Genomic DNA, 27,844 nt, shown 5'->3' with positions numbered 1-27,844 from the left:
ACAGCCAGGCTCTTTGCTAAAGTATAGCAAAAGTGACCTTTACTCTCACTCTCAGTAAGTTCTTCATTTCCATCTGAGATCTCCTCAGCCTAGATGGATTTCATTGTTCACATCACTATCAGCATTTTGGTCACAACCATTCAACAAGTCTCTAGGTAGTTCCACACTTTCCCTCATCTTCCTGTCTTCTTCTGAGCCCTCCAAACTGTTCCAACTTCTGCCTATTACCCAGTTCCAAAGCTGCTTGCACATTTTCAGGTATCTTTATAGAAATGCCCCACTCCTTAGTACCAATTTTCTGTATTAGTCAATTCTTACACTGCTATAAGGAAATATCAGAGACTGGGTAATTTATAAAGAAAAGAGGTTTAGTTGGCTTACGGTTCTGCACGCTGTACGGGAAGCATCTGTTCAGCTTCTGGGGAGGCCTCGGGAAACTTACAATCATGGCAGAAGGCAAAGGTGGAGTGAGCCCTTCACATGGCTGGAGCAGGAGAAAGAGAAAGAAGGAGGAGTTGTTACGCACTTTTAAACAACCATATCTCACAAGAACCCACTCACTATTGTGACAACAGTACCAAGGAAGAAATCTGCCCCCATAATCAAATCACCTCCCACCAGGCCCCACCTCCAACATTGGGGATTACAATTGAACATGAGATTTGAGTGGGGACAGATATCAAAACCATATCACTAAGCAATTAAAGGGAAGATTCCAGAGGTAGAGCAGAAGGTCCAATCCCCCAACCAGAGTTAATTTTACATCTTCCTAACATACTCCACACTTACTTCTTCATCCTGTCTCCTAAGAGTTCCACTATCCATCCCATTGCTGAAGTCAGTAACCTATGAGCAATCCACACTTCTTCCACTTCCTCACTCCAGATATCCACTCGCCAAATCCCTTTGGTCCCATATATACAATGGTACTAGATTCTGTATACGCTACTCCATTCCCACTGTCAGTTTCCAAGTAGAGATCCTATTATCTCTTCCCTAGACTAATATAATACCCTCCTCCCTAGCCTCCCTCTAATCTTATGGGAATGACTCCCATCCATTCTGCCCTTGACAGCCAAATCAACTTCCAAAACACAAATCCTGCTGAACCTTAGCCAGTAAGTACCCATATTGCCACACAGTTGTTTAAGTCTGTGTGGTTAATATATGTAGCGCCTGCTAAATATTAAATATTATCCTGGGAGTTGATCTTGCCACTCTCTTCCTTAAAACCACTCTCTTATTTAAAATGTATTGTTTTCAGGACATAATTTAATGCAAAGCGGGAGAGATAATTTCATAAAATACCATTTTTGTTTGTTATCTCCTTTATTACCTAATGCTGCTTCCAAACTGGTGACCAAGCTTTGCAATTCTTTGCCCTAGAGATTCTGATGGAAGAAAATTAGAAACTGAGGTCTTTTATAAATATCTACATCATTTGAAGACTTAGACAGTACTTAGATTAGACAGTACTTAGATTAGATTTAGACAGTACTTAGATTAGACAGTACTTAGATTAGACTTAGACAGTACTTAGATTAGACAGTACTTAGATTAGACTTAGACAGTACTTAGACAGTACCTGGAAGAAGAGGAGACAGAACAGATGAAGTCATAGAAAATAATTGTAGGACATTGGGGGTGAAATAGAAAAATGTATGCACAATAGGAATCTAAATGCTACACCTCAATAGTGCAGTAGAAAGGTGGAGAGTCCTCAGAATAAAAGGCGGAACGGTCCACCCAGAGAATCTAGATCCTAGGCACTAGAGTTCCCACTTCAACAAAGAGTCTCATAGGTGACTACCAATCCACAAACCTGCAGGAATCAAAAGGGTATGAAGGCTGGAACAATGGGCTCTCCGTGACAACCACTGTGGTCAGATGATTGATGCGCTAAAGGGTCTCTCTAAATGTGTGAACTTTGGAGCATGGGAAGCTCCAAGAATAATGAAAGTGTTGTCTGTCTCATGAGTGCCTAAGGCATCCTATCATGGATCTTATTATGCTCAATATAGCTACCATTTTTTGTTACCATTTTTGGCTACCATTTGTCAGCCCAGGTGATGGTAAACTTTTTCTGTAAAGGGCCAGACAGTAAATATTTAACCCCAAATTGTGACCAATATGGTCTGGCACAGCCACTCAACTCTACTGTTATATGACGAAACAGCCAAAGACAATATGTAAATGAATGGGCACATCAGTGTTCCAATAAAACTTTATTTGCAAAAACAAGCAGTAAGGCAGATTTGGCCCAAGGGCTGTAATTAGCCAACTTCTAGTCCAACATATTAAATTACAAGCTCACTGAGGTCAAAGATCGTATCTTTTACTAAACCAGCAAAAAACTATCGAGAATTTACCATCAAAATCCCTGAAAAGCTGGCCATCAGGACTTAGTAGTGATTAAGACAAAATATGTTCTCTAATGTAGCTTAGATTCTACCACAAAAGGGGAGATAGCACATAAATAACATTAATATCTGAGAGCAAGCAATCTTATTCACCGATGAGTCTCTACTGCCCTGCACAATATTCACTACCCACCAAGTACTGAGTATAAATTTGCTCAATGAACATGTCTAGTACTGTAACACTTTTGGCCAACCCTCAGCTCCCTCCTGCCTAAGCAGTTAGAGGCTTAAGCTGCTGAAACTTCCAAGAGGAAGTGGAATCACAGGTTAGTCTGAAAGCAGCTGGCTCAATCACTCATTCTTTTTAACGAAACCACAAGCCAGTGCCTGACTCCAGCTCCCACCAGGAGCTGAAGAACATCTTCAGTGTGTGCTCTCCTACAAGGACACATGTGCTGAAATGACAGGGAATGAACAGCTCTTGTGGTAAGCTGAGTAATGCCCCTCAAGGATATCCACATCCTCATCCCCTGAATCTGTGAATGTATGGTCTTACATGGCCGAAAGGACTTCGCAGCTACAATAAAGTTAAGGATTTTGACATGGCGACAGTATCCCATATGATCCAAATGAGCCCAATATCATCACAAAGGTCCTTATAAGAGTGATACAGGAGAGTCAAAGAGAAGCAAAGGTAAGAGGGGACGGGGTCAAGGGGGAGATTTGAAGATGCTATATGGCTGGCCTTGAAGGTGGAGAAGGAAGCCATGAGTCAAGGAATGTAAGTGGTCTCTAGAAGCTAAAAAAGGCAAGAAATATATTCTCCCCTAGAATCTCCAAAAGGAATGCACCCTGCTGATATCTTGATTTTAGCCCTTGTAAGACTCAGTTCACATATCTGACCTCCAGAACTGCAGGATAATGAATCTGCGATACGTGGTGACTGCAGCTAATAGGAAACTAACACAGTCCCTCGCTCCAGAGCTGTCGACAACTGAAGAGACCTGCAAGCCTTCTGAGTCTTACGGTAGATGCCTTGACCTACCTGCACCACCTCTGTGTTTGCAGCTCTCTTTCCAGAGGCAGCCTTGCAGAGATCCCCAGGCACCATCTGGGAGGCTGAGTGAAGCTGGGGCAGCCCAGGATTGTTGCCCACTCTGTTCCTTTTCCCCCTTCATGGGCCTTCTCCAGCTGCCACATCAAATCCAGGCAAGGCTCTAGAAGACTACCCTCCCATACTTTCCACCTGTGCCTCAACCTTGATTCACCCCAGGCCAGCAGAGCTGTTTGTGTCTTTGGAAGAAATCACTGTTCTCAGATACTTCTCTACTGTGCAACTGGATACACCCAGACAGCCTAGGGAGTAAGCTCCCAGAGAGGTCAATGCCCACCTAGGACACATCAAACACACCTGTGTCAATTCCAAACTTTGAGCACAAAAAAAAAAAAAAAGAATTACTCAAGAAGGTGCTGATAAAACTTTAAATGTATAGGCCTCCCAATCAGAATGTGCTGCCAAGAACAGTTCCCTGTGGCTCTACCTCTCTCTACTCCCATCACTGAAATTGCACCTTTTTCATCAATGTAGGCCTTAGTTCACAGATCTATAGAAAGAAGATTGGACTAGATAATTGTTCTAAGGAATCATCTATTGCACCATGACCTGTGACCTAAAAAAGGGTTTTCTTAATGGGTTTAAGCTGCTTTCCAGCTTTTACCTCAGAGCACCAAGGGTCCTCTGCCCTAGAGTTCGTTCCACAGAGTCCTGCAAGGCCTCCAGAATTTACAGGTCTGGTTTAGCCAGTTAGGCCAAAATTGTTTTCATGTGATGGGCTAAAATATAGAATTCCTAATATTGCTAAGTATGCATTCTCTTTAATTGATTTGATTTTTATAAACCTAAACCTGTGCCCACTTTTGTATCATTTTAGCTGCATTTATTCTATTCTTTTTGTAATAACTTTTCTACTGTATTTTCTTTCTTTCTTTCTTTCTTTTTTTTTTTTTGAGACAGGGTCTTGCTCTGGCACCCAGGCTGGAGTGCAATGGCATGAATTCTCAACCTCCTGGGCTCAAGTGATCTTCCCACCTCAGCCTTCCAAGTAGCTGGGACTACAGGTGCATGCCTCCACACAGAGCTAATTTTTCAAATTTTTTTGCAGAGATGGGATTTTGCCTCATTGCCCAGGCTGGTCTTGAACTCCTGGCCTTAAGCAATCTTAACACCTCAGCCTTCCAAAGTGCTGGGATTACAGGTGTGAGCCATCACACCTGGCCTTTTACTCTATTTTCATTGTTCTTAGTTTATTTTGCCTCTTTATGATTATTGATACTACTTTCTTACTTCCATTCTTCTTAGGGCTTTATCAAGTTTCCATTTTACTTGTTTTATCCTGTTTTTATTCTAATCTCAGTTGCTTTAGCATTTTTAAATTTTTCTAACTAGTTAATTTTTATTATATCTTTTCTGGTTATTTAAATTACATAACTGAAAAGCACAGAGATAATCTGCAGGAATAGCTCATAATCCAAGCAAGAGAAGTAGAATGTTTTCCTCTTCAGAAATCTACCAATTTGTTCTCTTGGTAATTCATAGACATTAGTAAGTATTATTAGTAGTCTGTGGATTGGGAAACTATAACAAGTACAATTCGGAGTCTCTCTGAGCACCAGAGGCTTAAATCTCCCTGCGGTAAGCTAAGATGTTAGTAGGGGTTAGAATAAAGGGGAGTACGAGATAAAAGCTTAAGTACTTCAACCGTGGGTATCCCCGGGGAGCTCAAAGTCAGTAAAGAGCTCTTCTAAACCTAATATGGAAGGCTTCTTGGTCTTAATATGACCCACTTCTTACTATTTCTTAATAATGTTAAATGTATTTGCTGACCAACAAATTGTGTTTTTATTACAAGATAATAAAAACTTCACTGTATTGACCTAGAAAACGGATCAATTTAAAAAGTAAAATAGTTTTTAATTATTTTTATTTTATTTATTTACTCATTAATATTTAGAGATTGAGTCTCTCATTCCATCTCCCAGGCTAGAGTGCAGTAGCACGATCATAGCTCATTGTAACTTCGAACACCTGGACTCAAGTGATCCTCCAGAGTAGTTGGGACTACAGGTGTGCACCCTCATACCCAGCTAATTTTTCTATTTTTTTTAGAGATGAGGTCTCACTATGTTGCCCCGGCTAGTCTCGAACTCCTGGGCTCATGAAATGCTCTTACCTCGGCCTCCCAAAGTGCCGGAATTACAGGCATGAGCCACTGTGCTCAACTAAAACTATTTTTAAATATCCATTTTTAAAAGTTAAAACAGCATAGGTCCATATACATTAAATAATCTTTAAAGCTTATTTAAACTAATAATGTGAACATTAAAAAAATAGCTGAGTAGAGTATTTTAAAACATATCTGAGTCTAAAACTGAATCACTGTTATGCTTCTGAAGACTTTCTTTACATAATCTTGTTTTTAAATTTTTTCATAAAATTATCTGCAAACTTCAAAGTTTTATTTTATGCTTAATAAATATAAAATTAATGACTTTTCTCAGTTTAATTGACTTTTCTCAGTAGACCATTATAATATTTAATTAGAAAATACTTTTTGCAGGTGCTGAGGTTACTGGAAAATTCAGGGCAGTTTCTACTGAATTAAAGACATTAGCATTTTTTTAATTTGGGGGATTAAATGTATAAAAATTTAACCCAAGTATACCCAAAATAACTCTATTTTTGCCTCTTTAAAATATTATTATTTAGTAATATTATATTACAAAGCAACAGTTATCAAAAAAGTTGTCTTAGTGATTCTTTGGAATGTGTCACCAGATTTAGATGTTACTAAATTATAGGCATTTCTGTTTTCATTCCATTTTGTAACAGAATATAAGCATTCCTAATTAAAATTAGGCACTTCATCAAAAGAATCTTTCCTAAATCAAGATATCCTTTTGTGCTTTTATCTCTTATTTGGAGATACAGTCCTATTTAGTAATTAGTATCTGGGCACCATTGGTGGATTGGAGAGCCAGAAGGGGTATTCCCCTTCCAGCTCGAAGTCAACGGCATCTCAGGTAGAGAATGTATCTTTCCGATGGCTTCAGTTGCTGCTATCAGGCCTCCTGTGGTTCCGGTTTCTGACTGGTGATCCTAGCCCCTGGGCTCAGGAAACACCATATACTCTTTTTGTCCCTTCCAGCCTAGGAGTCGTATTGACGTCTCACTATTGCTAATCTCTGAGTTTCTTGACTGCCCCCTTAGGCTTCTCAGCTCTTTCATCACTCATGTTTTAATTCTCTGCATTAAATAGTCTATGTTTACAATACTTAAAGTAGTATTATCCTGGTTAAACCTGACAGAATCACCCCTGGTCCAGTTAGCTGGGAGGGTAGGATAACATGACCCCCTTCCCAGACTTTTGACCAGGGATATACGCAAGCAGGCAAACTGATAAACACATCCCCTGCTCCTGACTGCAAGGGGTGCAGAGATGAAGGGAAGCTGAACAGTGGCAGGGGCCCTAACAGAATGTGGAGAACACTAGAGAGCCTCCAGTGTTCTTTCTGCAACCTTTACCTTGGCCATCCTAGAAAGGATGGACTCAGGCTACTCAGTATCAAACTTCCCCAAAGCTAACATTAGTGTAGCCCAATTCTTCAATTGGCTAAGCTAGAAAACAGGTCATTCTTTGTCAAATGCAAAGTTTGTTTTCTTTCTTCCTTTTTTTTTTTTTTTTTTTTTGAGATGGAGTGTTGCTCTCTTGCCCAGGCTAGAGTGAAATGGCACGATCTTGGCTTACTGCAACCTCCGCCTCTCAGGTTGAAGCGATTCTCTTGCCTCAGCCTCCCAAGTGGCTGAGATTACAGGCACGTGCCACCATGCCCAGCTAATTTTTTGTATTTTTAGTAGAAACGAGGTTTCACCATGTTGGCCAGGCTGGTCTCGAACTCCTGACCTCAGGTGATCCACCCTTCTCAGCCTCCTAAAGTGCTGGGATTACAGGCGTGAGCCACTGTGCCTGGCCGAAAGTTCTTGCTTTCCTATACACAAAAGAAATGCAGATAAACTCTGTGAATTGTTGGCTGACTTGCATATCTCAAGTGTGAAGATTTATTTGATGAAAATGTTAAATATTTGTGAGTTTATAGCTCATGAGGTGCAGCTATATGTTTAAATTAATGGAGTTTTATTGGCAGAGTAAATGTACACTTGCTTCTAATAATCCACACAATAAAAATTAGGCCTGTCCCAAGTGCCTTAGCTATGGAGTAATCTGTATCAGTCAGAAAAACTTAACTCCACCCCCAGAAAGAGAGGTTAGTTACCTTCAGATTTGTCTCCGTTTATTTACTATGTAGACTCTAAATCACATACTGGGGAGATTACCCATGTTGTCAAGGTTTCCTTTCAAGAAACACAAACTCTTCACAGGTCAGGTAGCACTTAAAGCTCATGCAATGGAGAATAAATACAAAGTTGGCCATTCTGGCATTCAGAGGGGAAAAGTCTTTAAAGAATGAAAAACATTCCCATAGTTAGTTGTATAAGTGTACTGAACCATGGGGCATTGCATGAGCCAATTTTGGGGCAATTCGTGAGTAAGAGAATTGATAAAGTGGTTAGAAAGGAGGCATAGTCCACACCAAGACAAGATTACAGAGCCCTTTGGATAAATTAGGATTTCACCTGTTGCCCCCAATTCATGTTTTTTTGTTTGTTTGGTTTTTTGTGTGTGTTTTTTGTTTTGTATTTTTAGTAGAGACAGGGTTGCACCATGTTAGCCAGGATGGTTTTGATTTCCTCACCTCGTGATCCACCCGCCTTGGCCTCCCAAAGTGCTGGGATTACAGGCGTGAGCCACCGCGCCCGGTCCCCCAGTTCACGTTTTTTTTTTTTTTTTTAAATTTATTTATTAGTATTATACTTTAAGTTGTAGGGTACAGACATGGATGCAGCTGGAAACCCAGTTCACGTTTTTATCTGGAAGGGGGAACTTGCAGATTGGAGTGACTCATCCTTCAAGTGTGTTCTTTAGGCAGGGACTCCATCTAGTGGTTTGCCCTGGAAATTAACCCACAGCCTTTATTAAATACACACTATTTCTTTTCACAGACTTTATGAAAATAGAAAACCAGAGCTCCCTCACGTAGCATGGCTGAGGAAAATTTCCCTCCTGAACCCACTGAATCCTGTCCTTTCATTGCTTGCTGAGAACTGCAGCATTCTTAACCTCTAGATTTTGCCATGCCCTCTCCATTCATGGAGATTTCAACCAGTGTATCTCTTTGTACATAGAAGAAAACTGTGATTTCTAACGACCGAAGAAACAAAACTGTGTGTGTCTGTGTGTGTGTGTAGAGTGTATAGACTGTGCTAAGAAAGAGCTCAGCTGTAGAATAAACAATAGCAATTGGTAAAGGTATGGACATAGCATATGTATTAGTAAGAACAACAGGAGAATGGAATAATGTTAATTGGACAATGAGATAAAAGCAGATGCACAAACTTGCAAGGGAGGAACACCACGGTGCCTCACAGGACCAGGACCAGGAAGCAGAATGGGGCCTAAACAAGCTGAATATCAGCTGGGACATACATAGTTCAAGGCCCTGAATCAGTGACGTCAGATTTCCAGAGCTCTCCTGCTCCTATATGCAACTTTGAGCAAGTCCTTCTCCAGGTGAGCTTCTGACATTTTATCACTGGATTTTTTTTTTTTAAACAGAGTTTCACTCTTGTTTCCCAGGCTGGAGCGCAATGGTGTTATCTTGGCTCACTGCAACCTCTGCCTCCTGGGTTAAAGTGATTCTCCTGCCTCAGTCTCCTGAATAGCTGGGATTACAGGCACGTGCCACCATGCCCGGCTAATTTTTTGTATTTTTAGTAGAGACGGGGGTTCACTATGTTGGCCAGGCTAGTCTCAAACTCCTGACCTCAGGTGATCCACCTGCCCCGGCCTTCCAAAGTGCTGGGATTACAGGTGTGAGCCAGCAAACCTGACCTTATCACTGGATCTTAAAGCTGCTTTAGGCCACATACCCCTTGGCAGGTCCGATAAGCACTATGGACTCTCTTCTCTCACTTACATTTAATTTTTGTACACAATTTTTATGATTTAAGGACATCCTTGATTCCTATTTTTAGTATTTTGTAGAAAATAGGCCCGTGACAATTCTTAGCACTGGTGCAGTTTTTCCTTTGTTTGATATTTCCTTACTTTCACTCTTAAACATTTCTGAGTCCCTTCTGTGTGTGCTCTCACATATTATTCAGTGCCACTGACTCTGTTTTCCCCAGCGTTGTTCATTTTTCCTTCTATTTTCCATTATTCATTTGTGTCATCTCTCTCCGTTTATGTGCTTTCTTTATTAGACATGTCTTCTTTCAGCCACACGAAGAGCAAACAGCCCACTTAAAGAAAATCTTTATGTCCCTCAAGAGAGAATCAGAAAACATGACATGGGAAAGCAGATGAGTGATAGTGGGTAAGAAAGAAATTCTAAGAAGTCATGACAGTGAAAAATAAAGGAAGAAATGTACAGAAAGACACCAGATGAAGACCCTTCCAATTTAGGGCAGGAGCTTTCAGTTTTTATGAATGTGTGGCATATTTTCAAATGCTAGAAATCTTGGGAGCATACGTGAATGTGTGGAGGATATTTTTCCCCCAAAGATGCTCAGAACAATGACTTTCATCCCAGAGACTCTTGTTAAAATGCAATTTTGGCATCCTGCCCATTGAGAGGGGTCTGTGTCCCCTCCCCTTGAATCTGAGCAGTCTCTAACTCACTTATAACAAATAGATTGCAGTGAAAGTAAATTCTAAAGTGAGGTCAGAAAGGGTGAGGGTCCCATGGAACACCTGCACTGAGGTCTTTAGTTCCCATGTGAGCACTCCAACTGCTCTGAGGCTGCCATGCTGTGAGGAAGCAAGCTAGTTTACATGAGGAGACAACATGGAGAAGCCCTGAGACTATCTGAAGAAGAGATATAAGTGAGAGAGATCTAGCTGTCCCCAGCTGCTCCATATCTCTACTGTTATAGCTGTAGCCACCAGCTCACTGAAACTTCATCCAGAACCATCTAGCAGAGCCTTTCCCCAAATCACTAACCCACAGAAACCAAGAGATGATAAAACAATTGTTGTATTAAGCCAGTAAGTTCTGGAGTAATTTGTTACACAGTGGTAAATAATTGGAATGAAAAGAAAGCATTGAAACAATTCTAAAGAAGTCAGAGATCATTAGAATATAATCACCACTGCAGAATAATTGTGACTCACACTGTCTATAAAAACATCCTCGATTTCTTCCACAGACTCTCCTCAGCAACGTTCCCTTCTGGGTATACTCAAGCTCCAGTAAACACTCTCATTCCGTGACCCTGGCTTGATATAACTATTCTATACCCTGTCCTGCAGTGCCTCCCTGACCAACTCATCTCAATGTGTCATTTCACAGACACCAACATAATAGCAAAAGTATTTGGATCAAAATCTAGTGGTTCACCTAGTACCCAGAACTTGATGTCTAATACTATTTTTCAATATAAGGAACCAGGGATCCTTGGAAAAATGACTGATTCCAGAGCTGGAGCACGGAAAATACAAAGTGAGCCCGAAGTATCTTTCAGTGCTAGAAAGTAAAGAAGTATTCAAAAAGCAAAAATAGGAGTCAAACTGAAAGAGCACCTGACGGCCAAAGCTAAAATAATTTGAAGAACAAAATAATGTAATATTAGATTATTATCCAAAATACAAATAAATATTTATCCATCTCCCTTTTATAGATAATATTTGGAAAACAATTATAGCGGACAACAATAATTACTTACATACATTACTACATGGTAGGTCCTATTCTAAACACTTTGTATATATTAATTATTTTAAGGTAAATACTATTGTCGTAATCATTTTACAGATGAGAAACACAAGGCTTGTCATGTCAAGGCACAGATCGAAAAGAATAACATTTGTACAGCACATTGTAGGTCCTGGCAGGCATAAGAAACCATCTGTAGGGGCACTGGCCACCTCAGGCCCTATCTAGCCACCCAAGAGTTGAGGCTACTAGTGAATTGTTTCAAGGCACACCAAGAAGCTCTGGTATCATTTTCTCAATGTACACAGCCTATAACTTAAACCTAGGTCTACCTAGGTCACACCAAAATGTGACCTCTTGAGCTCTCTGCCCTATAACCAAAATAGTAAATTCCAACACTGTGCTAATAATTATATTAAGATTATATGATCATACTGATTCAATATAGAGTCTCAGAAGCTGTACAAACTCTTTCAAGGCCCTGAAGAAAATGTAGCTATTAATCTATTGAATAAAAAGTAAAGTATCTGCCCAAGCAAGACACCCAGGACTAACCTGCTCGATGGAGAGACACATTAAAACCTCTCAAGCAGAACACAGCTAACCTGAACTCTCTGTTCCCACAACTTTAGCTGAGTCTCACTTCTAGGGGGAAAACACACACACACACAAGGGAACAAGCTGATTTATTTCCTTGACCTAGAACAAAAATCACAACATCTAGGGATTTTTTGAGGTCAGAACAAACTCAAGGTCCAGCCTCCACCCTCTTCCACTACAGGAACATTATTAGAAAAAGGAATAATGGCACTGTAAAAACAGAGCAGAGAGCAGACAGGGGAGGGAACAAGGGAGAGGGTGGAATATTCATTACAAACACCTGCTACATGCTAAGACCTATGCCAGACACCATCTAGCATCACTTCATTGCTTTTCAGAGCAACAGTTTGAGAAAAGTGTCATGAACTCCATTTTACATGTGAACCCAAGGTTTAGAGAGGTAAAATAATTTGCCTAAGATCAGCTAATCAGTGATGAAGACAGTATTTGAGTACAACTGTGACTGGCTCCAAAACCCATGTCTTGGATAATTAAAGGGATAGGCAGACCCCTAAGCTCAAAGGAAAGCTAGGCCCTACAGAGGGAGGTCCAGAAAGGTCCTCATGACGCTGACAGAATGCAGGTCCCAAACTCCATGTTTGTTAAGAAGGGATAAATCTAAAAACAGAAACAAATGGCATATCTACCTTAGTACAGGTAGGTATGACAGTGGGAAATGACTCAATAGGGATACATCAGGGTGTCATAGAAGGCGGGATTACAGAGGCAGGCTTCCTGTCTCACAGAAGCAGAGAATGCCAACCATAAGCTAACATTTATTAAGTGATGCTATAATCTAAGTGAGTACCCCAAAATTCATGTGTTGGAAACTGAATCTTCAATGCAATAGTGTTGAGAGGTGAGGCTTTTTGGAAGATATTTAGGTCATGAGAGCTTCTCTCTCATTAATGGATTAACACCACTATAAAAAGGGCTGCAGAAGTGGATCCTCTCTCTCCTGTTCTTCTGCGATGTGAGGACACAAGGTTCCTCTTCTCCAGAGGATGCAGCAACAAGGCACCATCTTAGAACCTGAGAATGAACCTACTGGTGCCTTGCTCTTAGACTTCCCAACCTCCAGAACTATAAGAGATAAATTTCTGTTCTTTACAAATTACCCAGTGTCAGGTATTCTGTGATAGTAGCCCAAAATGGACTAAGACAGATGCTTACAATATGCAAGATGCTTTTCTTAATAAGTATTTTCTTACTTAATTCTTGCAGCAGCCCTATGAGGAAGACGCAAATATTATCTCCAGTCTACAATGTGAAACTGAGAACTAAATTGCTTACCTAACTAACCTAATGTCCCTTAGAAAGTCAGGATAGAGACAGGAACTCTGATTCCAGAACCCAAGTTCTTAACCACGAAGGGGAAAGAAATTAAATTCAAATACTAAGGTTCATACTATATTATTCAGTCTAATTAGAGTATTAAGTTGTATTGCTATTACAATAATGAATTTTACTTTTCTCTAGTAATGAATTTTATTAGCATTAATTTTTATTACCACAGTTTTGAATTTTAGTATTACTATAACACTTGGCTTAATATTAATAATGTATTGTATGTATTATTTTAGTACTGGGTTTTATGGTGATGGTTATTATTGTCACAGTTCAGGATTTTATTATTGCTATAATATTTAGTGTGTTAATAATTACTTTTGGTCGGGCCCGGTGGCTTACACCTGTAATCCCAGCACTTTGGGAGGCCGAGGCGGGTGGATCACGAGGTCAAGAGATCGAGACCATCCTGCCCAACATGGTGAAACCCCGTTTCTACTAAAAATACAAAAATTAGCTGAGCATGGTGGTGTGTGCCTGTAGTCCCAGCTACTCAGGCGGCTGAGGCAGGAGAATCGCTTGAGCCCGGGAGGCAGAGGTTGCAGTGAGCCAAGATTGCGCCACTGTACTCCAGCCTGGTGACAGAGCAAGACCTTGTCTCAAAATGAATAAATGAATAAATAACAAAATAATAATTACTTTTAAGACCTATATAGAAGAGGGGGTGGGGAATGACAATCATGGTATGAAACCAATCTCGTGTTTGCATGTGTCAAATGAAGAATGGGTAAATGCAGCACTCTGTGGCCAACGCTGCAAATTAGATTATCCAACAAATATTAAAAGCCCTTCTAATGTGTATTCCTGTACTATCGCTCCCAGAGAAGGGGGGAAACTACTTTTCCCACAGGCCTTTGCTGCTAGGATACTCCTATGACTTATAGTCTGTGAGATCTTGCTGGGTTTCTTCTGCATAGCTATGATTAAGGTTCTGGCGTCACAGGTGATAACAGGTGGACATTATAGGCAGTGGGATTTCATAATGCTGTTGAGGGTTTCTCCTTCCTGTGTTGTTCTATAATGTGGTATTAAAACAGGTTCCCTGGCCCTCATTTAAACTGAATAAACTGCCGGCACAGTGGCTCACTCCTATAATCCCAGCACTTTGGGAGGCCAAGGAAGGCGGATCACTTGAGGCCAAGAATTCGAGACCAGCCTGGCCAACATGGTGAAACCCATCTCTACTAAAAATACAAAAATTAGCCGGGTGATGTGCACACCTATAATCCCAGGTACTCGGGAGGCTGAGGCACAAGAATTGCTTAAACCCAGGAGGCAGAAGTTGCAGTGAGCCGAGATTGCGTCACTGCGCTCCAGCCTGGGTGATGGGGTGAGACTCCATCTCAAATAAATAATAATAAAATAAATTAAATTAACTAAGTAATGTCCTGTCATAAATCCCTGTTCTAGAGTGGATTCTGTTTTTCACCGCTAAGAATCTTGGCTAACACACCCTTCTATTGACTGACAGACTTTTTAAGTGGTAAAGAATATATAGAGGCTAGCAAGTCCAAACTAACTTCTAATGTGGGAGACCTTTTTATTAATCTTGATACTCAGCCTCGCTTTTATCTCTTCTAAGGAAAGAGGATTCACTTTTGTTACTTGAAGTCCCTTGTAGCTCAAGATGCTTTCATATGGCATTTTCTAAAGTAGCCTCCATGGAAAAATGTTTACATACACAGACTTAAGATTCTGTGGTGGCTGGGCACAGTGGCTCACTTCTGTAATCCCAGCACTTTGGGAGGTCAAGGTGGGAGGATCACTTGAGCCCAAGAGTTCGAGGCCAGTCTGGGCAACATAGGGAGACCTCAGCTCTACAAAAAATAAAAATCAGCCAGGCACGGTGGTGCGCACCTGTGCTCCCAACTACTTAGAAGGCTGAGGTGGAAGGATCACCTGAGGCTGAGAGGTCGAGGCTGCAGAGAGCTGAGATTGCACCCCTGCACTCCCTCCTGGGAGACAGAGTGAGACATGTCTCAAAAATAAAAGCAAAATTAAAAAAGATTCCCAGGTAATAAATTTGGGGAATAAATGCTAGGTAAATAAAGTTATTTATATATTTTTTTCCACTGCAGGATTTCTCAAGTCATTCATCTGCTAATGTTTACAGGTAATCTTCAAGAAGTAAACTTTCCAATTGTTTCTCAAACATTAAACAAAGATTTTTCATTTGTGGTGGATCTCCCAATATTACTATTACACTAGATACCCTCTATGGTGCTTGCCTTAAATTAATGGATTACCTAAAGGATGGAATTTCAGGTTTGAGATAGATAAGTGAAAATGTTGTTTGGTAAGCAAAGACCTGATGACCCTTTCAATAACGTCGCAGAAAAAGCTACCAAAGTCTCAATCATGGGATCAGTCCTGTTTTCCAAGAGCCCCAACCCAGGAGAAACTCTGCAGGATTATCTGAGCTGCTGCCTCTTCTATGGACTTTCCAGGAACCTACTGCTGCATTACCATCACCCTGAAACTTGGTGGCTTAAGACAACCATGGCACAATTCCTCATGATTCTGGGTCAGGAATTCAGGGAAGGCTCAGCTGAGAAGCTCTTCTGCCCCACATGGCGTAGATTGGAGTCACTCACTGACTATATCCAGAAAGCCAAATCAGGCTGGTTGATCCAGAAAGGTTATACTCACACGTGTGGCACCTCAGTGCTCCTCCATGTGGCCTTTCTCTCTTTAAGGCTAATTTTGGCTTTCTTTCAGCACAGAGATGTCAGAATGATCAGACATTTCCATTTTTTTTAACTTTTTATTGTAAACTAATTTTAGACCTACATAAGAATTATAAAAAGAGTAGAATTCCTGTATACTCATCACCTGGGTTTCCCTAATGTTAACACCTTAGACACCTTAATACACGACAGCTAAGAAATTAACATGGTACAATACTACTAACTAAACTACAGATTGTACTAAATTGCACCAGTTGATCTACTAATGATCTTTTTCTATCCCAAGATCCTATTCAGCATCCCACATTGTACTTAGTTGTCATTTCTCCTTATTCTCCTCCAATTTATTGCAGTTCATCAACTTTGTCTTCATGGTCTTGACACACTGACAAGAACGAGTCAATTACTTTATAGAATATCTCTCAGTTTGGTTCTGTCTGATGTTTTCTCATAATTGGATGAAGTTCTGGTCAGACTATTCACATAATGGCTGGCTTCTAAGAGGGAAGACAGGAAGCTACCTTTCCCCTTAAAGCCTGTAGCCATCAACATTTTGACTGCCTTCTGTTGGTCAAAGCAAGGTATAGGGCCAGCCCAGGTTCAAGGGGAGAAGCCATAGATTCCTCTTTTGGATGCAGAAAGGAAGTAATAGATGGTCACCATCTTTGAAGACTATCACAATTGGATTTACAAAACTACTTGTAAAAACCTACCCAGTAAGACAACTGTGAACCCTAGGAATCTGCCATTATCACATTGATTATTTTTAATTATCTGAAACTTCTTTAAAGTTGAGTTAATAGTTCTTGCTCTGCCTACTTCACAGGATGTGGCAGCCATGAAGGATTGCTGCTAAGATCTCCCTTAAAAAAGAAAAACTGGCCTGGTGCAGTGGCTCATGCCTGTAATCCCAGCACTTTGGGAGGCTGAGGTGGGTGAATCACTTGAGCCCAGGACTTAGAGACCAGCCTGGGCAACATGGTGAAACCTCATCGCTATCAAAAATACAAAAATTAGCTGGGTGTCGTGGTGTGCACCTGTAGTCCCAGCTACTCAGGAACCTGAGACGGGAAGATCACTTGAGCCTGGGAGGTCCAGGCTGCAGTGAGCTGTGATCACGCCACTGCACTCCAGCCTGGGTGACAGAGTGAGACTCTGTCAAAAAAAATAGAGAGAGAGAGAAAAAAAAAAAAAAAAACTTGCCAGAAGAGGATAATTAGCCAAGAGCTTCCAGCTGCTGCATTTTGGGGATCTGCTACAGCATTCATGCTAGGACCACACCGTCCACAGTTTGCTTTTCCCTAGTGACTAAGTATGGCAGTAGAACAAGAACCAAATCATTTCTGCTTGTCAAGTTCCTCTAGCAAGCCCTCTTCATTCAGAAGCTCCCCATCAACCTAGTAGAGACTTAAAGCTACACTGCAATCTAAGGCTTTTTCTACCCAGTTTTCCCTCTTCTTGTCCTTCCATGCGTGTCAAACATGCATTGAACTTGGAAGCCATCCCTTTCAAGTTCCTGTTCCCCCTTTCCTTTATCTTTTTCAATTCATTTTTTGTTCTATTTTAAAGTGAATAATCACATATTTATGGGGTACACTGTGATGTTTTCATACATGTATACACTATGGAATGATCCAATCAGGTACTAATTAGCAAATCCATCATCTCAAATATTTATCATTTTTAGTGGTGAGAACATTTAAAATCCTCTCCAATAGCTATTTTGAAATATACAATAAATTGCTATTAACTATAGTCACTATACTGTGCAATAGAACACCATAACTTATTCCTCCTAACTTAAACTTTGTAACCATGACCAACTTTACTCTAGTAATGAAGTTTATTAGAATTAATTTTTATTATCACAGTTTTTAATTTTAGTATTACTGTAAGACTTTTCCCATCCAACCCCACCACTACCTCCACTCCCACCCCAGCTTCTGGTAACCACCATTCTACTCTCTAGTGCTATGAGTTTAAAAAAAATGAGACCATATGGCGTCTGTCTCTCTGTGCCTGGTTTATTTCACTTAACATATCATCCTCTCTAGGTTTATCTATGTCATTACAAATGACAGAATTTCCTGGTTTTTTTTTTTTTTTACATGACTCAATCGTATTTCACTGTGTAAATATGCCACATTTTTTAAAAAATTCTATCCCTTCCTTGATAGACACTTAGGTTGATTCCATATCTTGGCTATTGTGACTAATGCTGCAATGAACATGGGAGTATAGACATCTTTTTGACACACTGATTTCAATTCCTTTGGGTATATACCCAGAAGTGGGATTGTTGGATCATATGGTAGTTTTATTTTTAGTTTTCTGATGAACTTCCACACTGTTTTCCAAAATGGCTACACCAATTTACAATACCAACAGTGTACAAGAGTTCCCTTTCCTCCACACTCTTGCCAACACTCAATTTTTATTTTAGATTCAAGGGATACATGTGTAGGTTTATTACATGGGTATACTGCATGGTGCTGAGGTTTGCAGTACAAATGGTCCTGTCACCCAGGTAGTGAGCATAGTACTCAGTAGGTAGTTTTTCAGCCCTTCCTCCCCTTCCTTACCTCCCCCCTCTAGTAGTTCCTAGAGTTGTTTCTTTCTGTCCATGTGTATCCAGTATTTAGCTCCTGCTTATAAATGAGAACATGCAGTATTTGGTTTTCTGTTCCTGTATTAATTCACTTAGAATAATGGCCTCCAGTTGCATCTATGTTGCTACAAAGAATGTAATTTTGTTCTTCTTTTATGGCTGCATAGTATTTTGTGGTGTATATGTACCATATTTTCTTTATCTAATCCTCCATCCATAGTCACCTAGGTTAATTCTATGTCTTTGCTATAGTGAATAGTGCTGTGATGAACATATGAGTGTATCTGGGGTTTTATGGTAGGACAATTTATTATCCTTTGGGTATATACACAGTAGTGGAATTGCTGGGTTGAATGGTAGTTCTATTTTAAGTTCTTTAAGAAATGTCGAACTGCTTTTCACAGTGGCTGAACTTACATTCCCAGCAACAGTGTATAAGCATTCCTTTTTCTCCACAGCCTCACCAGTATCTGTTATTTTTTTACTTTTTAATAATAGCAGTTCCTACTGGAGTGAGATGGTACTTCATTGCGGTTTTGACTTGCGTTTCTCCAGTAACTGGTCATGTTGAACTTTTTTCATGTTTCCTTGCCACTTGTATGTCTTCTTTTGAGAAGTGTCTGTTCATGTCCTTTGCCCCCTTTTTTAATAGGATTATTTGTTTTTTCTTGTTGAATGTTTTAAGTTCCTTATAGATTCTGGATATTAGACCCTTGTCGGATGCATCGTTTATAAAATATTTTCTCCCATTCTGTAGGATGTCTATTTACTCTGTTGCTAGTTTCTTTTGCTGTGCAGAAGCTCTTTCATTTAATTAAGTCCCATTGGTTAATGTTTTGTTTTGTTGCAATTTCTTTTGAGGACTTAGCCATAAATTCTTTGCTAAGGCTGATATCCAGAATGGTCTTTGCCAGGTTTTCTTCTAAGATTTTCATAGTATGAGGTCTGTTTAAATCTTTAATCCATCTTGGGTTAATTTTTATATGGTGAAATAAGCAAAGGAAAAATGACTCCCTATTCAATAAATGATGCTGGGATAACTGGCTAGCCACATGCAGAAGAATGAAACTGGACCCCCTATCTTTCATCATCTTTTTGAGAATAACCAATCTAACAAGTTTGAGGTAATATCTCTTTGTGGTTTTCATTTGCATTTCTCTGATGATTAGAGATGTTGAGCATTTTATATATATTTGTACATAATAATGCTTATTTATATATCTTCTCCTTTATCTTTCACTGTCATTTCCCGCAATAACTCTCTTGCACTTTTCATTTTATTTTAGCATCTGCTTCAAGGAGGACCTGAGATGACACAGGAAGATGCTGTGAGAATCAAATGAAATCATGAATACAAACATTCTTTGAAAACCATAGAATGAGAAACAAGTATTAGGTATTAATTATTTTTAAAATACAGGGGCAAATTGTTTTGACAGCCCAATAACAGCCTTCAGAAATGCACTGCACTGCCACCAAGTACTTTAGTTAATGCTAATATTCTTAAATATAGTCCTCAGTTTAAAAATAGATATATTTAATAGCCCCCAATGTAAGAAGGCATGTAAATTTGAATTGAAAGAGATTTTCATTAGAAAGAGAATTTAGTTTCTAAAGAGATAAGTTTCTGTTATCTGGGATATTCATTCAAGGTGAAAAGCTAGCAGTTTTTCTGTGTTTAATCTTCTGCCTGAGACACCACATGTTCTGGGAATCGGGTGGGGAGCTGGCTACCCTAGAGAAGTAATCTTTATGGCTGAAGGCCCCACTACGAGCTCCTAAAATGATTAACATTCTGTCTCCTTTTTATAATAATAACCCACAAAGCAAGAATCCTCTAAAACCTGCCTCTTCTCTGAATCCTCTAAATTTTATTTTGCTTCTATTCTATCTATTCTACACTCAGCAGCAAGGGTTATCATTCCTCTGGTTACTATCCATGTTAGCTTAACAAATACTTTGTGGATAAGTCAAAATGCCTTAAGATGTTTGAGCTGATGATAAGCTACAGATTACTCACCTCACCCTGCCCACTGCAACAACACACACACATGAGTGTGTACACACACACACACCCTCTCTGCTTCAGCCACATTCCATTATCCTTGAAGATGCACAATGTTGACACATCCTAATACTGCTGAGATTGAGATTACCTGGAAATCACTGTAGAACAAACAAAAGAGATTTAACTAATTGTTGTGGCTTTGCATGCACAAACATAAAAAGCACCAGCTTCAAAACTGTCAGAATGAATGTTTGCTTGGAAGAAAATCTCAGAAACAACACTGGACAATCCTTTTAATCTCTAGGAACCAAATGGGGAGTTGGTGGTGGGCAGCGAAGCAGAGGTGTTTAGCAACACTACACAAGTGGGAATCAAAAGTAGGTTCATGCCACATACTCACAAACCCAGCTTAAAAGCCAAGTCCTGATGGTTTTCAGATCTTCCATAAATTCTGTTAAGAAATGCTGCCTCTGCAGTGCTCTTGCCCATATTGTGTGGAAAAGCATAATGTCAATGCCTCTGAATCAAGTCTTTCAGAAGAATCTGATTCTAAAAGTGAAGTTTCAGGAATACTGAAAGCAAATTATTTCACATATACTTTTATTTTGCCATATTTTATATTTATTTTGTTATATTTGATAGAGTGCCGTATAATAACACGCATGTCCAATTGAGGATAAAAAATGCTCTTTCAGAAAGTATTAAAACTCTAAGTGATAAGAAAATCTTGTGCCATAGTTTAACTGGCAATGTTTTTTCTTTCTTATGGGTATATGAAATGATGGTGTATCTTGAAATCCATGATATCTCGAAATAGACTAAATATAGTGGAGTCACCTTATTCTCTTGCTTTCTCTGACCTCTGATTTTCATGTATTCTGTTCTCCCTTCCTAGAACACTTTTTTCTCTCTCTTTGCTTGGGTAACTATTACCATCCTCTGGATTTTGGTTTAATCAACATTTCTCAGAAGGCTTCCTTAACCTCTTCACCTCCACCCCCAAACTATGTGAGTTACCCCTGCTTTCCACAGCACCCCATGCTTGAACTATCATAACAATTATCATCCTTTACCATAACTACTTGTTAATTTTCTGTCTTCCCCCACAGGCTGCAAAGTCTTTGAAAACAGAGAACTTGTCAGTCTTGCTCACATGATGCCTGGCAGAGCTGGCATGCAATAAATATTCACCCATCAATGAATAAATTAAATGGATTACTGTCTCCATTGCACAGCATGTAAATAAACTCATTTCTGTTTTGAAAGGCAAAGGAATAAGAATTTTATCTCACAGATGAGGAAACTGAGGCACGAAGAGTCTAGTTTATGACAGAGCCAAAACTAACATTTCTCAAGGTTCGATGTAAGATTAGCAATAAATAACTTAACATTTATTGGGCATTTGCTAGGCACATGGCACATTCTAACTTTGGTTATATGGATAATCTCGATTCTCACAACCCTTTTAGGTTGATATTAGAATCCCCATTTTATGAAAAGGAAAACTGAGGTGCAAAGCGGTAAACAAAACTTCCTAAGAGGATAGAGCTGGTAAGGAGTGCAGCTGATATGCAATACAGGCATACTCTAGAATACGCACCTTTAACCACATCCTTACAGGTGCTGGTAAATTGAATCAGAATAGTTAACAATAGTAAATACTGTTATTTACCAGCAGATCACTTCTTAAGAATGTGGTTTTCAGAAAACCAAATACCACATGTTCTCATTTATGAGTGGGAGCTAAGCATTGAGCACATATGGACCCAAATATGGGAACAATAGACACTGGACTATTGGAGGGAAAAAGGAGAATGGGGTGGCTTAAAAAACTACCTATCAGGTACTATGCTTGCTACCAAGGTGACAGGATCCATACTCCAAACCTTAGCATCACATAACATTCCCATGTAACAAATCTGCACACATACCTCCTGATCTAAAATAGAAGTTGAAATTTAAAAAAAAAAAAAAAAAAAAAAAGAATGTGTTTTCAAGTTGATCCAAGACAAATAGCTTTATTTTAGTGGATACAGATTCCAACAGAAACAGAATTAAACCTCATACAGTTGAAAGGGCACTGTAATATGAGGTAGGAGCCCGGGGTTCTCTACAGTCCATTTTCAAGCAGCTATATAATCCTAGGTGAATCACTTCACGTCTCTGGGGTTCAGTTTCTTCACTAGTTAAAAAAGAGGTGGACTAATGCATACAAACTCCTAAAATCCTCTGATAGTGCCTGTTGCATTATCTCAAAGCTATTAACAGGTACACCAAGTGGGAGAAATCACCTATGCCAAATATTGAATTTGAGGATGTAACTTAAACTCCAGTGTTTGTTCTACAAAATTCAAATAATGTTTGGCAAGGTAAAGGGCTCTTGATCCTCCATCTGAAAACATAGGTTTGCGAATTTCAGCCATCACCTCGTTCTCCTTTCCTTCTATTGACAGTGTTTGCTTTAGCGGCAGAAGGAAGCCCAGACTTGTGTTGACAGAGTTTGACTGTTGGGGAAAAGTACATACCTGGAGGGAGAACAGTGTTTAACAAGAAACAAGGCATCAGTCTTCGCCTGACTCATTCCAAGCTGGGCCTCCCTTCGCCGTTGCTTTGTTCCAACACTGGATCAGAGGCTCATGTAGAGACTTGCTGAAGTCGAACACTATCAAAAAACTCCAGCCTAGCCATGCTGAGGAGAAAAACAAAATTCTCGCCAGATGAGTGTTGGAGCCAAGGCTACTGGGAAGAGCTAGAGACTCACACCAGGGCTCCAGGGAGCGCAACCGGCCCCCAGCCCCGGCCCCCAAATCATTCCTCATGCTTCAGGGTCATAGGCTGCTGAAACTTTTCTTATGTATCCAAACCTTTTGGGAATCGCCTTTCTAATAGGCGGTGGTACACATTTTCTTTTCTTGGCTTGGTAGGCCATGGAAGGTTATAAGATATTCCCAAACTGTGCCTCCAAGGCTATATTCACATTTCATGTTGGCAGATAATTTTAGGTTTCGCGATTGCATTTAGAGCTAGATAAATTTGAGTAAATTGCTCAACCTCTTAAAGGTTAAGTTCACTCACCTGTAAAATGAAAATAATACCCACACTTGAGGATTAAATGAGACATCACGTACACCTGACAAATACCATGTGCTTAATAAAAGAGAGCTCGGCTGGGTGTGATGGCTCAGGCCTGTAATCCCAGCACTTTGGGAGGCCAAGGTGGGAGGACTGCTTGAGCACAGGAGTTTGAGACCAACCTGAGCAACGTAGTGAGACCCCGTCTCTACAAAAAACTTTAAAAATTAGCCAGATGTGGTGGCGTGTGCCTGTAGTCCCAGTTACTCAGGAGGCTGAGGTGGAAGGATCACTTGATCCCAGGAGGTCAAGGTTGCAGCATAAGGTGATTGTGCCACTACACTGCAGCCTGGGCGACAGAGTGAGACCCTGCCTTAAAAATAAACAAATAGGGAACTCTTCTATCATTCCTTTCACGAAGGTCACCCAAGGACAATCATTCTTAGACCCACTTAAACCAACCGAATTTTGGGAGGAAGTTTTCCTACTAAAATATTTTCTTAAAGATGGTTTTTCTGCGGCTTAGACAATTTCTTCACACAATTGGGACCTTAAAAAATATCAATAGAGAGAGAGAGAATGCATTCCAAATTAAATATGCATGCATTCAGCAAAAATTTTAAAGTACCAGGCTTGGAACAGGGTAATAATTGCTTCTATTTTAAAGCACTTTTAGCTTATAATTTTGTTTTCACAAACATTCATTCATTTGATCTCCCACCACACTCTGAGGAGAATAGGAATGGATCCTTATTCATTTCTTATAGGTGGGATTGACAGTCATAATGAGCAGTAGAATGAGTACAAAAAAAGCATAGTCCTTGATGTTAGACAGACCTGGGTTTGAGGACTGGTCTAATATCAGCTGCATCTCCTTGAGCAAGTTACTTTTTGCATCTCATTTGTGAAATGGGAATAACATGCCTATCTCACAGAGTTATTGTGAGTATTAAATTAAGTGGTACATATAAGGTACTTATTACATATACAATCTCACACTCAGTTTAACACACAATATCAATTAGTGACCATCAGGATCATTACAGTTTTTAATTAGTGTTCAAGGTCATGTAGCTGAAATGGCAGAATCAGCACTAAAACTCCTGTTTGCTGACTTCCAATACAATCTTTTCTGCCATACTGAAAGTTTCCAAACATTTCAAAGGATCAAAATCCCTCTTTAAGGAAAGAATGTCTTTACATGGCACATCAAGATGTAACACAGTAGAACTTCCCTTGTTACAGGTGGCGGGGGTGGGGGGGTGCCTACAACACCTTCTGCCCACCCTACTTCCCACTGCCACAAATAAATGTCTCCCCACATGCCCCCCACGCACTCCATTGCTACCAAGGCAGCTGCTGGTGGTCAGCATTGCCTGACATTCACCAGGGACTTGACCTCAACAAGAGGAAAGCTGGACAATGATACTTCCATTTGCCTTGTTAGTACCATGTGTTCCTTCTCTTGTTTGTCTTACCTTGCTCCTTATTTCCTGTCAACCTCCCCGTCCTTTGACCAGCCACCTTTTTGTGGCTAAGGGATTCCATAAACTTTATCAGCTCCTAACTGCCTTCTAGGACCTGAGTCCACCCCCACCCCCCCATTGTTTTCCGCCAACCAGAACCTGTGTCCTTCTGGTTCATGGAGGTTCCCCCAACTTTTCACCCATTGCTGCCTGTCATCACAGGATGACAGACCTCCCCACGTCATGCAGACTTCTGCCACCCCTTCCTAGCTCCTGCCCTGACCTTTCAAGAGAGGGAAAGTGACTAATGTGGTTGATCAAAATTCTAGAACATTTTTCATGTCACATTTTATTTGCGGGCAAGATTGCTATATGTTAAAGGCACAAAGCTATCTGTCCTATTATCTTCACACGGCTGGGAGTATACATCCAGGTAGGCCAAATATATTATATCTCCATATGCATGCCTGAGCATGCTGCTGTTTGCCACTATATAGAATTGAGCTGGTTAGAAGGATTCAGATTCAAGTCTTTAGTGAGATTTAAAGCCCAACTTAGTCTTCAAGCTTAAAACAGCACTTTTCCCAGCATTCTGCATTGAGAGCTATTGGGTACACGTGGGACTAATTAGATCTCCATTTAGATTCTATTCCTGGACCCTATTTTCATCAAGAAATCAACTGGGAAGAGAACTGACTGGTGGAGTAGATCTAAGCCTTCCCAGGTCTCTGGGCATAAATGCATTAAAAACCTCATCTCAATTCCTAACACCTCTCTGACCTTCCTCCCTGATGCCTGGTCCCCTTTTCTCTGTTGTCAGCCATTCACAGGTTCCTCACCCTACGGATATCCCCTGGTGAAACAGAACACACAAGATAGGCTTGTGCTCCTTTGGGTCATGACCTCGGCATGCTTTTCCCCTGCTTTCTTCTATCTAAATCCTACTGTCCCTCAAGGCCCACCCCAAATCCCTCCTCCACCTGAAGTCTTCCATTTTCCCTGTCGTGATCCTCTGGTTCACATAGCACTTAATTTTTCATTCAGTTATGGCATTTATTTCATTCTGCCTCATGTTCCAAAAAGTTGTTTACAACAAGTCAGTCTTTTCCACAAGACTGGAAGCAATTCAAAAGCAGGAAGCCTGCTTTAGTCATTTCTGATGCCCCCACCTCTACCACAGTGCTTTGCAAACCACAGATACACAATCCTGTATGTATATGGGTCAAGTTGAATTGTTCAAAGAACCCAGTATTAGAAATTCCAGGAGCGCTAGACATCATGTGGGCCTTCTGAAGCACAAACGGAAAACACTTTGCCCAGAGTAGGAAGGAATTCATCAGAGCACCCTCATCCTGGGCCTGCCTGTGGGTCCACTTGTTTTCCTCATTTTTAATTACAAACAAGCTGCCTCATGTGTTTTCTTTTTCTGCTACCAGAACACACTGTCAATGAGCTTTGTTTTGGTGCAAATATTGACGCAGCAAGTGTTCGTCAGCAAGTCTGAGCCCTGGTTCCAGCAGCATGTTGAGGGATTCCAACACCTTGGGCCAATAGTCAGACTGCGTTATGTGTTCCTGCTCCTTTCCAAAGGCCTGGTGGGGCCTGTAGGATGTAGTGGAAAGAATGCAGAGTGCAGAGACTGAAGATCCAAGTTTCAGACCTCCCATTTGCTTTTTATTTGACCTCATGCAAGTTCCTTGAGGTCTCCGAACCTTGGTTTCTTCATCCATAGGTGAGTTCATATGAAAAAGCAAGTATGGAAATATTTTCTAGACCCTAGATCTCTGGAAAGTAAGGTACTATCTTGTATATCAAACAACTTGGTCTGCTAAAGGAATAAATGTGTCCCTCCCAGGCAGAAAACTGCTGTGGCCCAGTTCTGGGTGAAAGTTAAGTAATCATTACTAAAAGATGGCTATAAAGAAAAGGTCAGCTATTGTCTCTTCTGGGAACTCATCAAAAACATAATTGCTCAATGACTGGAAAATATGCCTGTTTGTAAATGGGTGGCTGCTCTCTTCCAACTCTTTGCCAAGACTGTCATCATCAGCTTGACTGTAAGGAGAGAAACTCCAAGCAAAAAGGAGTCCTGCCTCAGGGTACCTCTGGAGAGACTGCCATATTGCTGTTGACTCCTTTGCCAAAGATATTCTGCCGAGTTCAGTTAAGGAGCCCCAGACAGTATGGCTGTGTTACCACACAAGATTTCTGCACTTGCCATATGCAGGCAGGTCTGCAGAGCCAGCAGCCAGCAGCTGTGTTTACAATTTCCCATCACCCTTGTTAATTAATGAATTCATTTTGGGCCTATTGCTTACCCTGAGTAGGCTTCTGCAGCATGGGATGGCTGCGGGTCATCCCTGCAGGAGAGCCACATGGCATCTGGGTACTGTTTATTGTTGTTGTTGTTTTTGAGACAGAGTCTTGCTCTGTCGCCCAGGCTGGAGGGCAGTGGTGCATCTCGGCTCACTGCAAGCTCCGCCTCCCGGGTTCAAGTGATTATCCTGCCTCAGCCTCCTGAATAGCTAGCGTTACAGGCGTGCGCCACGAGACCCGGCTAATTTTTGTATTTTTAGTAGAGACAGGGTTTCCCCATGTTGGCCAGGCTGGTCTCAAACTCCTGACCTCAGGTGATCCGTCCACCTCAGCCTCCCAAAGTGCTGGGATTACAGATGTGAGCCACCATGCCCAGTCTGGGCACTGTTCTTGATTGGAGGCAGTGCAGGGTACATCCTGGGGATGGGTAAAAAGGTGGTTGAGAGAACATAAAGCCATTTTTATGCACCAGGGCTAAGCATTGCCCTCCTCCGTTATTAAGACCCAGTCAGCTTTAAAGAGGCTCTCAGCTTTCGTTTCCATGATTTTGA

General features: G+C 40.6%; 1 long non-coding RNA gene across 1 annotated transcript in view; it reads right to left on the bottom strand.

Annotated features, from left to right (window-relative positions):
- LOC144334557 (uncharacterized) overlaps positions 1-27,844 on the bottom strand; it is a 177,302-nt gene that overhangs the window by 109,461 nt on the left and 39,997 nt on the right. Inside the window, exon 3 of the long non-coding RNA XR_013404522.1 lies at positions 382-484. This is a non-coding gene — a long non-coding RNA (uncharacterized LOC144334557). The remainder of the gene's footprint in view (positions 1-381; positions 485-27,844) is intronic.

Source organism: Macaca mulatta, chromosome 14, assembly GCF_049350105.2.
Source record: "Macaca mulatta isolate MMU2019108-1 chromosome 14, T2T-MMU8v2.0, whole genome shotgun sequence".
NCBI classification, from domain to species: Eukaryota; Metazoa; Chordata; class Mammalia; order Primates; family Cercopithecidae; genus Macaca; species Macaca mulatta.
This window is presented reverse-complemented; position numbering and strand designations above follow the sequence as displayed.